This window comes from Bactrocera dorsalis, chromosome 4 (assembly GCF_023373825.1).
Source record: "Bactrocera dorsalis isolate Fly_Bdor chromosome 4, ASM2337382v1, whole genome shotgun sequence".
Taxonomy (NCBI): domain Eukaryota; kingdom Metazoa; phylum Arthropoda; class Insecta; order Diptera; family Tephritidae; genus Bactrocera; species Bactrocera dorsalis.
In genome coordinates this window covers 61021600-61033744 of record NC_064306.1, presented here as the reverse complement: position 1 = coordinate 61033744, position 12145 = coordinate 61021600, and the positions used below count along the sequence as shown (strand labels likewise).

The 12145-nt window shown below is 35.1% G+C and overlaps 1 non-coding gene across 1 annotated transcript; it reads left to right on the top strand.

Moving 5' to 3' along the window:
- Window positions 1-782: 782 nt before the first annotated feature.
- Window positions 783-854, top strand: Trnaa-ugc (transfer RNA alanine (anticodon UGC)). Its single transcript has one exon. It is a non-coding gene; the product is annotated as a tRNA-Ala (tRNA).
- The last annotated feature ends 11291 nt before the right edge of the window (window positions 855-12145 follow it).

The window sequence follows — 12145 nt, the reverse complement described above, 5'->3', positions numbered from 1 at the left end:
GTTAGCTAAGAATGCTTTGACTAGTATATTTCTTTGATAAGACCAAACCTTCGCATATTGTTTATGAAACTTATACCAATTATTCGTTCGATTCACAACTGTTTATGTTATAATACAATACTATTTATTATTCACAAACCATTCAAGATTTAATTATCTCAATTTTAATTTAATTAATTTCATCAGATTTCAATGAGCCGCAATAGTTAATTTCGTAAACGTTTTTATCAGCAATTTATTATGTTGAATCTTATTGGAGGAAAAGTTGCACCATTACTCACTCTGCACTATATACTCCCCCACATATGTATGTAAGTATGTCTGTATTTATATTACAATTTCATTCACATACTCTTATGGCTATCCCGCATTGTCTTTCATCTGCCTTATTAATGAGATAATTTAATTTAATGCATTTTATTTTCCAAATATTTTTCGTATTTAAAACACGTTGAAAGTAAAACCGTTAGTGTGTTGAAAACGTAATGCACTACAAGCAATAATGGCGACTGTCAGAGAATATTGGTGACAATTTGTCTTCGCATTCGAATCAATTAATTGTGCTTTAAATGCAAAAAACGTAAATTGTGCTAAATGGGTGGGAAAGCGAGTCGTGAATTTCAAAACAGTTCGTTCACATTACTTCGGTACATCGGATACTGGCAAAAATTGCATTACATAATCTCTTAACTGTTTTAGTTTACTTGCATTAACATTGGTAATTTGATAAGCGCTTATCTGACAGCGTGACGCGACAGTTACTCGGCGTTTGTTAAATGTGAGGGGATGTAGCTCAGTGGTAGAGCGTTCGCTTTGCATGTGAAAGGCCCCGGGTTCAATCCCCGGCATCTCCAGTCGACTTTATTTTTGTGTTAGCGTTTTATTAATAGTTTTCAGAACTTTTTCGATTTGAAAACTTAAGGTTAGAGTAGTAAAATGATGTTCTTAAAATTTTATAGAAAAAATCTTCAAAACTTATAAAAGTATCCTGTTCTATTTAGTAGAGGGCGCCGCGGATGAAGTGTTTTTTAAATTCCTATAAGTATAGTAACTGAAGAAGAGAAAAAGGTGGAGAGGAAGAGCGATTTCTTGCACACTTACGAGTCTTATCTGAATATCATTGTGGACATTACGACTGAAATATGTCTCATGTCCGGAACCACTACCATTTCAGCATCAAAGTGTCAGACTAAAACTTCTCTACCATAACAGCAATAAAGAAGTCTTATGTAAAGATGGGTAAATAGAGGACTTGGAGTTATCTAAAGAGGGTTGATCGTACTTCTAAAATTTAATATTACAATTTATTTTAAACTTTGTTACAGCGAGGGTGGATAAGACATTTAATTTTGGCCGACCATTCATTTACGCGTCAGCCTTTTCCTCTTTTTACGACCAAACACAAATTCAAAGGCAAGGTTTTCTCCACTTAATCTTCCCTAGGTGGAGTACCTGCTGTACTCTTATTCATACATACATAATGTTGTACTATTCAACAGAATATAACGTTATATTGGGCCAGACCCAGTTGAGACCTATATAACTATAACTGTGATCGCCAGAGGAAGTCAAAGTCATATTTTCGAAATCATATTCAAGAATCCCTCAAAAACAAAAAATAATAAAAGATCTCTTACATTGTTACCGATAAGGGAATTATGTTCTTATGAGTCTTCGTTCAGCTTATTGTTGTCTCCTTTAGAAAACTCTGCATCAGGTGTTTTTCTAGCCAGCGAACATCTCATCCTCATAACTTTAATATCCTTTGTCATATTATATATACATATGTATATTCTTTCGAGCGACAAATTCATCACTTTTCAGTTTTTAAGGCCAAATCTTCTCCTTCTTTATTGACGTAGACACCGCTTAAGCGGTTAGAGCCCCATTCGTTCTTCTTTCTCGCTGCGCCAATTGAAGATTCCAAGTGTAGCCAGGTCCTTCTCAACCATATACATAGCAGGGGGGGAATGATGAGTAACTTGTAGAGTTTGGTCTTTGTTCGTCGAGAGAGGACTTTACTTCTCAATTGCATACTCAGTGCTAAGCAGCATCTGTTGGCAACAGTTATTCTGCGTTGGATTTTGATGCTGACGTTGCTGCCGGTGCTAATGCTGCTTCCAAGACGGACGAAATTATCTACGATTTCGAAGTTATGATTGTCAACAGGGACGTGGGAGCCAAATCGTGAGTGCGACGACTGTTTGTTTGATGACAGAAGATACTTCATCTTGCCCTCCTTCACTTCCAAACCCATTTTCTTCGCTTCCTTATCCAGTCCGGAGAAAGCAATACTAACGGCGGGGGTGTTGGGGCCAATGATATATACATCGTCGGCGTAAGCCAGCAGTTGTACACACTTATAGAAGATTCTACCTTCTCTATTTAGTTCTACAGCTCGAATTATTATTTCCAGGAGGTCGCCTTGTCTGAAACCTCGTTTGGTATCGAACGGTTCGGAGAGGTCCTTCCCGATCCTGACGAGGCTTTTGGTATTGCTTCAACGTTAGTTAACCCAGTCGTATTACTTTTGCTGGGACCAAAACAACAACAATTTTTTCGCAAATCTAGAGAAAGTCTGGAATCTTATTTTAAAATTTCCTATTTACCAAAGGATCTACTTTAACCTCTATTGGGTCGTAAGCTTATAATTTTTTCAATACAAAAAAATTATTTGAAAATCGTCTGAATGGTGTTGAAAAAAAAAATAAAAAAAGCATTCGAAAATAATATTTTTTCTTTTATTTGTAAAAATTTTGAACTCTATCGAACCATTATGCCCACTATGCTAAATGAAAACCTCACAGTGTTTTATTACCCAACTAACACCCAGATAATTATGTATCCAAATATGTGCAAGAAAAATAAGTGCTTTTGCTATGCGGAAATGTTAGCTGCGAGCCGTAACTCAGCCCTGCCAGATGATTTGCAGAAAAATTATAGAAAAATCCGTTTGTACATACATATGTGTATGTTTGTATGTGGCGGTGTGCCGTTAACTATTGAAAACGCACCCAACTTCATTTCATTTTCAAATGCAATGCCAAATTTTGTGCCGTTTTTCCAACAAACAAATGACAGTTGTCAGATAAAAATGCATAAGAAGAAGAAGAAGAAAAGGTATTGCGAATTTTATGCTGTCGAATGTATTGTTTATTTTAGACGCGGTAGTTTTAAATGCAATAAATATGCTTAACAAAACTATTCGAAATTATTTATGTGCAAAATTTTTGAATGTAAGTATGAGTGTGTGTGTATGTATGTGTGTGCGCATCGCAAGCGCATATGAAAAGTCAACAAATGAGCGTAAAATGATCATCGCCGAGTGTTTGCATTGCGTTATGACAGCTTAAAAGCACACATGCACCTGCACATATACACACACAAGCACATGTCTAAATATATTCGCATATTTATTTATGTGTATGATCATTGAATAAGTTGTTTAGCTGCCAACTTCGGGTCCATCAAGAAGTCGTTGACGACTTTAAGCTGCTTTGGGCAGCTCCACTGGCCCACTGGCACACAGATTCATATATATGTATATGTATGAAAGTATGTATGTACACCTATATGCTACGTATGCCGGTGCATAAGCTGTTATCTGCTTAACGGTAATGCACTGCTGACTTTTAGTTTATTTTAGCAGCTGTTAGTTTTCATGTTTGTTGTCTTTTGTTTGTTTTGTTTTTTTTTTTTTTTTAATTTTTAAACCATAAAATTTTTGAAAACGCTCTGTGGCACTTTTTGCTGCGTTGCCGCGTCACGTGTTAAGTCAGGGCTTACGTTTTCTATTAAGAAATGTTTTATGATTATTCTTTATATTCAACAACCTTTTCAAATATTTTTCTGAAGCGGTAAAACTAAAAGACTAAATACTGCCAGATCTTTTCCGGTACTTGCCTGATGCCACTTTCGATTGTTAAATAGTTTATGGAGCTTCGGTTTCAAACAAACCTGCTAGCCGTTAAAAAAAACTTTAAATTTTATTGTTTCGAAGCTAGAATAACCTTCCCAAATAAAAAAGTTTCCATATCAGGATTTGATTTTGATTGTTCAGCTTGTATACCAAAAGCAGGGGGTTTTCAATAAATTCTTTTGTAGCGTAAAAGTAGACTGATAGGGACACTAAACGACGCCAAATTTTTTCTTGCTCTTTTGACATTTTTTCCACGATTCAAAAACGAGTCAAAATCATTAAAATTTACTACCGAAATTCTGAGTCAGTCGCCTCAACTTCAAGAGCGCTACGTCCAATTTATGGTCGTCATAATCTTCCTGTCAGATTAACAATTGAGCATCTAGTGAAAAAATTTGAATTCACAGACACAGTACAAAATATTCCCGTGCCGCTAGCGCATCAATTGAGTAAGACCCAAACCAGTCTCTCACACGTCGTTCTCAAGCGTTGCGAAAATATCTTGGCCTACATCCTTACAAGATCAAATTGACGCAAATACTGCATCCGCTTGATCAACAGAAATGTCGTATATTCGTGAATTTGGCTGTGAAACAACATGAAAATTATCCGGTTTTTCATCAAAAAATTATCTTCAGCGATGAGAGTCATTTCTGACTGAAAGGCTTCGTCAATAAGCAGAATATGCATTATTGGCTAGGCATAAATCCCCACGTACTTCAAGAGTAAATCCCGAAAAATTACGGTTTGGTGCGGTTTATGAATCGGCGGCGTCATTGATCCGTACTTCTTCCGTGATGTCAAGATCGGCAGGTTACTGTAAATGGGAATCACTACCGCTCAATGATAACCGAATATTTTTAGCTCGAATTGGATGACATGTACTCGGACAATATGTGGTTCCAACAGGACGGGGCCACAAGCCATTCGCTGTGTGTCACAATCGAGTTATTGAAAACCAAGTTTGTTGAACGTGTAGATATGACAATTAAGTAATGAGACTGATTCCATAAAAACCGTATATTTGAAAATTATTCTACAACTCTGCCATCCCCTTCAATGTTGTCCCCTTCGGCAGCTATTCAGCGATTCCAGCGCGTTTTCCATGCTTCGTAACATTTCTGGAACGTTTCGACTGGGATGTCCGTGAGTACCTTCGTCACGGCCGCCTAGATGTCCGTAATCGACTCAAAATAGGTTCCTTTGACCTCCGATGTTGTTTTAGGAAATAAAAAAAGTCACAGAGTGACATGTGGGGCGAATAAGGCGGCTGTTGCAACGCGGTGATCCCTTTAGAGGCCAAATACAGGGACACGCTGGAGGCGGCGTGGCAAGGCGCGTTGTCGTGATGAAGGATCCAGTTACGAGCGATGTCTGTGCGCACCCTGTTGACTTGTTTTCGAGTACTTGGCAATAGTAGACTTGATTCACAGTTTTCCCCGGTGGAACGAATTCTATGTGGACGATTCCACGGCTATCAAAAAAGGCAATAATCAGGGGAGGGATGCCGGAAAAAGAGAAAGGGAATTTCAAGGTCACAAGTTTACCACAAGCGCGGCAAGAAAATCAGTCTCATGGTCAGTCGCAATGGTGGTAGAGTAAACAATTCTGAGAAATATGCGTCTAAAGTCAAAGTGATGCCATAAAATACCTCTGATCTGTAGGAATTTAAAGATAAAAACTCACGATGGTAGTGTATTTTCTATGGAAAGTTTTTACAGGCCTTGGTCCAGTTCTTAATGTTAATATTAAGGGTCAAAACTTTCAGGGAATCTTTCTTAGGGTATTTCCAAGGAAATTTCCTGACTGGATTGAAAAAAAGTTCTAAATAGTTTTAAAAAAACACCCTAATATACATACATATGTATATTTAATAGTATCGCGATCCTAAACTCCAGAGCAGCTCTGTACTCAGTGGAAAACTCAATCGTTACATTGGATTGGCCGTAGCAGTCGCCCGATACAAACCCTATTGTCTTACGAAATTCGTCGGATCTGGAATTCCTTGCTACTAGTTAGTATACGCCGTTAAATTAGTAGAAAGCATGCCTCGGAGATGCCAGGTAATTATCGACGCCGGTTGTGACTGTCGAAAGAAAGACATTTTTTTTTTATATTCTCTGAAAACTACTCGATATCAATATCGAGGGAAATCTTCGGTTAAAAATTTATAGACCTTTATTCGTTGAATCGCTGATTTGTAAATTTAAAGAATTTACGAGCAATGTTGGTAACGTTACGGCGAAAGGTTTTCCGGTTTGAAAAATATTTCTTTAAGGGAACTATGAATATTTCTCTAATTTAAAACATAAGCGAACTGACCAATTCCAAGGGTTTCAAGTCGATTTGTTAAGAAATATTTCATTTGACTTCCATTAAATTTAGTTTAATTAAAAAAATATTTTTTGACTTCCTTCCTTTTTCGTCTATTTGCTTTTCTTACTTGTATGTAGTATGTCAAGATTTAATAGCACCAACTTGGCAGCTATTCAACCTAACCTAATTAACATCATTATTATGAGCATATAACAAACATGTTTACATTCACACACAAAAGTACAACTACTTTATTTATAATAATTTTGTTTACTTCTTTAGTTTGCACTTGAATTTCAATTTTATTTATTTTTTTTGTAGTCTAATTTGAACTGTTTGCTTTTTTGTTGTTATTATTTTATTATTATTATTTATTATGCGTTTTTATTTGTGTTTTCACACTGTGTGATTTTTGGAAGTCACATATTTATATTTATTTTTTCGTTTTTCTGTGACATTTTTTCGCATTTACTTTGTCTTTTTTATTAGTTTATTTACTTTTACGCTTCTACGCACACTTCAAGCGCTTCAAGTATGATGCCATTAACGCAGCCAACGCAGTCGACGCATTGCTAAGTACGGGTATTTACATTGTGATTATTTATACATATACATATGTACACATAGTTTGTATATGTATGTATGTGATCACATGTTTTTGCTGAAGGTCAAGTTTATCTGAGCAATTATTGTTTTTATTATTTTTGCTTTTTTGACTTTAATTTTTGCAATTACCAAAGGCGAACTTAACGGCACATTTGCGTAATTAATTTGGATATTACTTTAGCTTAGAGAGTTAGTTAACTTAATTTAATTATAAATTATTGCATTTTTATTTAAATGTCAATGGCAACTCTGATAATTAGCTGACATCTGTTAAATTGACTTTCAAACTGTATCAAGGGCTAAGAATAGCTGCAATGGAGCTTGAGAAAGTTACTTGCCGTTGCCTTTAGGGAGTGAGTTTGACAGATATACTTATGTTTGGGTTGTGACCATGGCCTGCCACCCATACCAGTCTTATCGCAAAGACACTCGACCATCCATAAAGAAGCTTACTGTCCCATCAACTTTATGGGTAGAGAAGGAGTCATCAGAGTTCGGTTTGGCGACTCCATGATTCAAGTGAACCGGGATGAAGTCTATGTGCGAGTTCAGACACGTATTCTTTTAGGAACTCAAACCCTCTGAGTCTGGTGGCAATTTTTGCAGCCATACACCTTCCGACGATGTCTACGGGCAATATATGCAAGATAGCGTTAAGTACCATAGTTGGAGTGGACCTTAGTGCACCACACATGGTTGTGAACGCTGCCCGTTGAACGCTCTCGAGTTTCTTTGCTAGGATTTTACTATATAAAGGCGCCATAGAACATAATAGGATTGATTATGGTGTCTTAAAGCAAGAAGACCACCTTCGGGAGATCCCACCGTTTGCCAATGGCTCCTCTGCAGCAGTATAAGGAAATCGATGCTTTTTTCTTTTGCTCTCTCTACGATATTCGGCTTCCATCAAAGCTTCCTATCCAGAATGAGTCCTAAATATTTCACTGTAACCTCTGGTTCCGTTTCCATCACTCTGTCACACAGAAGACTGATAATGAGGTTTTTGAGGTTTAGTTCAACCCCAAGACCGTCTAGAGTAGTTACGACTGCTTCCGGCAGGACGTTATTGAAAGCTCTCTCTATACCAAGGAAGGTTCCAACAGTAAATTCCTTAACCCTAATGGCTGTCTCAAGCCATGACACGATAGTATGGAAAGCAGTATCCCCTTACCTGCCTTTGAGATAAGCATGTTGCGCTCCTGTTAAATGATCCCTCGGAATTCTGGATGTTTGACTATCTGCGAAATCTATCGTTCTTCAGCTAGTGCATGAAAACTAGTTTTACTCGCGTTAATCGAGAAGAGAGGACGACAATAAGTTAAGTTTGGTTTACAAATTGCTATCACTCAAACTGCGAAAAAGTCACTTACCTATTTTAAGTTTTGAGTTACGAGTTTTTGACGGTTCCGGATATCCCCTAGAGAAGCAATACCACTGAAAAAAAGTAGTAAAAAAATTCGGTGGCACTTGTATTTACATAACAGGATTCTACGTTATCTTTTGTTTATCTGTTTTGGTTAGTCTTAATTTTATGCTATAAAAATTGATCAAGTGTTTCGACAGTATTTTTTATCATTTTCCAGTTTCACTTTCATTTCGAAACGCGTGCAAATTTTCTTGAAAAAAATTCCAATTTTTGATTGCAAAGCAGCATTTTTTGAATATTTTTTTTCAAGTTCGTTAAAAAATTATGCAGAATAATTAAGCGACTTTATCGCAATTTTTATGCATTTTCTTTGCCTCAACATATTTTTGGTTTGACAGAAAAATAAATAAAATCTGCCAGCAATTGGTAAGAGGCAGCATAAATTTTGGCAAACATTTTCGAAAGTGAGAGTGTCTTAGCAAACTCGTTGGTAAAGAAGTAGTTATTGGGGTTTTGATGATTTTTTTTTTTTTTTTTGAAAATATACTTATATCTGGAGAAATTAACCAGTTGTATTTAGAAAACAGAAAAATGCAGAAATAGAACTTACGAACATTATTTCAGTTATAAATGATTAATGATAGAAAAATAACTTGAAGATGATTATCGAGGCTTCCAAATGAAGATTTTATTATGAGGAATCTAAACTCCAGAATTTTTGAGAACGAAGATTTCAATATCTTCTTTAAGAGGTTAAGATGCTAAAAACAATTTCGGAAAACTCAAAGTCTTTGAAAAACTTTAAATTTTCGATGCAATAACAATACAAAATATGCAGTCCCACTGTACATTATGCAATAACGATCAGACAAAAGAACAGCAGCTAGCTTAAAGTGTAAATGTCAGCTTATATATTAACGGTTATGCCATATCAAAACATTGGTTATGGTTAGTAAACTAAAGGAGCAAAAAATGGTAGAAATAACTTCTTCATTTATTTTTCGCTACTGCTCAAAGTAAGCATATTAATATACATACATATACATATACGTACGTGTGTGCGATCTGGTAACTCGATGTGCTTAAGCTGCATTTATTTTGTCCAAGTAATTACTTGCTCATTCAGCGATTCGCCACATTTGATAGGAACTTGCTCACAGAATCGGCTAATTATGCTTAACGTTTTGTCACACACAGCACAACTGTACTTGAAAACAACAGGTTCAAGGTAGTGGGTTCTTAAGAAGACACTTAGAAATACATAAAATGCACTTATATGTTAGGGTAGTTGGATAAAACAGAAGAGTTTTATTGGGTGAGAAAGTTAAGGAATGGTCATGACTTCTTATTCCGTTTTCATTCTTTCCAAGAAGACAAAAAATCCTTCCATTTATATATTTTTTTTAGGATTTATTTTTTGGTTAGATTGTGGTTATCCTTTTTCAAATTTTTAAAACATCAAACCTCCTGAGCTTTGACAGTTGACAATGTTTAGTAGGTTTTGCCGTTTAGCAATTGCTTCCAATGAGAGATTAGTTGGACAGCTGTTTATTTCTGACAGTAGAGCTCTTTTAGTGAAAGTGCTTCAGAAAGGTCTAAGAAGTGTTATAGTCTTAGTATTGGAAAATATTAATATTAGTGTGCTTTATTCGTCGGAACTCAAAACTGGAATTCTGATCAGCTTGGTTCGGATGATTTGCAATTATTTAAAGGTTGAGTTTCATATAGACCCTTTCATATTTAAAGGTATAAAGTAGGCCACTTCTATTTATAACAAGATAACGACCGAAAACACCCGTCTCATCTTGTAAGTGCCGGGTTGTTATGGAATTAAAAATAACTCCATCGGTCCCGCAATTACCATACTTTAATACTGTTCAAAATATCTGGAACTTTTCGGAAAATCGTATTCGAAAACATCGAATTTCATCAAAATAAGGCCAAAAAGCTGGATCATGGACTTATTGGGTCAAAATATCCGGAAATAATTGAAATTGAAGAGCATACATCGATGTCTAGGCACAATAATATCAACAAAATGTAGGCCAAAAACCGCTAAAACTATTGTAATTCTTTTGATTTATATATGTAAATAATCATTGGTGTACGTAATTTTTTTGATATAAATTAGGCGCATTTTAAGCTTTAGCATTAATTTTTTTTATTTGTGTATAAAAAAAAAGTTTTTTTGATATACTATATTTAATGTTAAATATACATATCTTGATATGGATAGAAAAAATCACAAAATGTATTCATTTTAAAACAAATAAACGCGTCGTAATTTAATAGAACTAGGTATATGTAAACTGTATTGGTCCACTGTATATGCTGCCCTACATTAACTCATGCATCAATTGTAATAGTACTAAGCAGATTACTGATCTGTAAGTTAAACGAAGCTTTCGGACTGTTTCACAAGTTCAAATCTCATTTACGGACTATTTTCGAGATGGATTTTATAAAAAAAACTGTTCCAACAGCAAGTCGTTTCCGAAATTATTAATATTCTAACAAGACTTCTAGTTTAAAGAAAAAAGAGATGATGAGTTATATAAGAAAGTCCAATCACCAAAACTAGTTTCAACTCTCCTTCATCTTCACAATCTACAATCTATTAATAACAAATGTGGAGCATTATATGAAATTTGGAAGTAACTACATATTGAGTTGTTTTGGTAGAAAGAAATACTTTTGACTATAGTTTGTCTAAATTAAATTTTGGCTAAGTGATTTTAAGTTTTTCGGTGTTTTCTGGCATCTGTTGAATTGCTTGCCACACTTCAAACTAAGATGTCTAGTACTGGATATAGTCAAATTGAAAAATTTAGCACATTATCTCAGAAATATATTTGTCATTAATTATCATGCGTGAAGCTTTAGTTTGTCCATTAAGAAAAATATGAAGCAGCTAGAATTCCATTAAAAATTTTAATCAGTTCTTTTCTAATAATTTTACAGTGAAAACTTGAGTCAAATTTGTTTTGCTTTTGAAGCAATAATTAAGCTTTTGGACTCATCAAATTAGACCAGTGTCAGTTCTTGGGTCAGATTTTGATGGAATTATTATGAAAAGTTCAATCACCAAAACTAGTTTCAACTCTCCTTTATCTTCACAAACTAGATTTTATTAATAACAAATATGGAGCATTATATGAAATTTGGAAGTAGCTACATACATACGGAGTTGTTTTGGCGACATTGACATAACTCAGCGAATCAAGAGACAGCGGCTGCGCTGGCTAGGTCATGTTGTCCGTATAGAAGAGACCACTCCAGCTTTAAAAGTTTTCGATTCAGTACCCGTCGATGGAAGCTCTCCACTCCCCCAGAGAGATCAGGTGGAGAAGGACCTGGCGGCACTTAGTATCTCAAATTAGCGCAAAATATTGAAAAGAAGGAACGACTACAATTTTATAATCCAAATATTAAATAATTAATAAATTATTTAGTTTATACAACAATATAAAAAATGTGTATAGTATTTAATTTTTAATTATCAGCGCCACCCTGTACTGCTATTTCATCGTTATATTTACGATGCAGACGGTCTATACGATAGCATACTTTCAGGCGCGTATTTAGTGCTGCCACTTTGCTGCTAATACGCTACATAAACATGTGATTGCCATGTGCTGGCACATACGCACACAAACATACATATGCTGTTAACTAAAAGTTTAGAATTATGTAAGTTCACAGCGTGGTTTCTAACAGCCAATTTTACATCGACGAACGCTATTTTATTAAGTAATTTAATGAAATATTTTGAAAAAAAAATAGAAAAAGAAGGTATTTTTAACTATTTCGCAGTAGATATTTGCACATAAATTTATATCATCCATTCGATTTTGATTTTTACATACTAAATTATAATATTATATTAATTTGCTCTTTGTTTTCATTTTAATAAAAAATCTGCCTGTTTTTCAACCGAC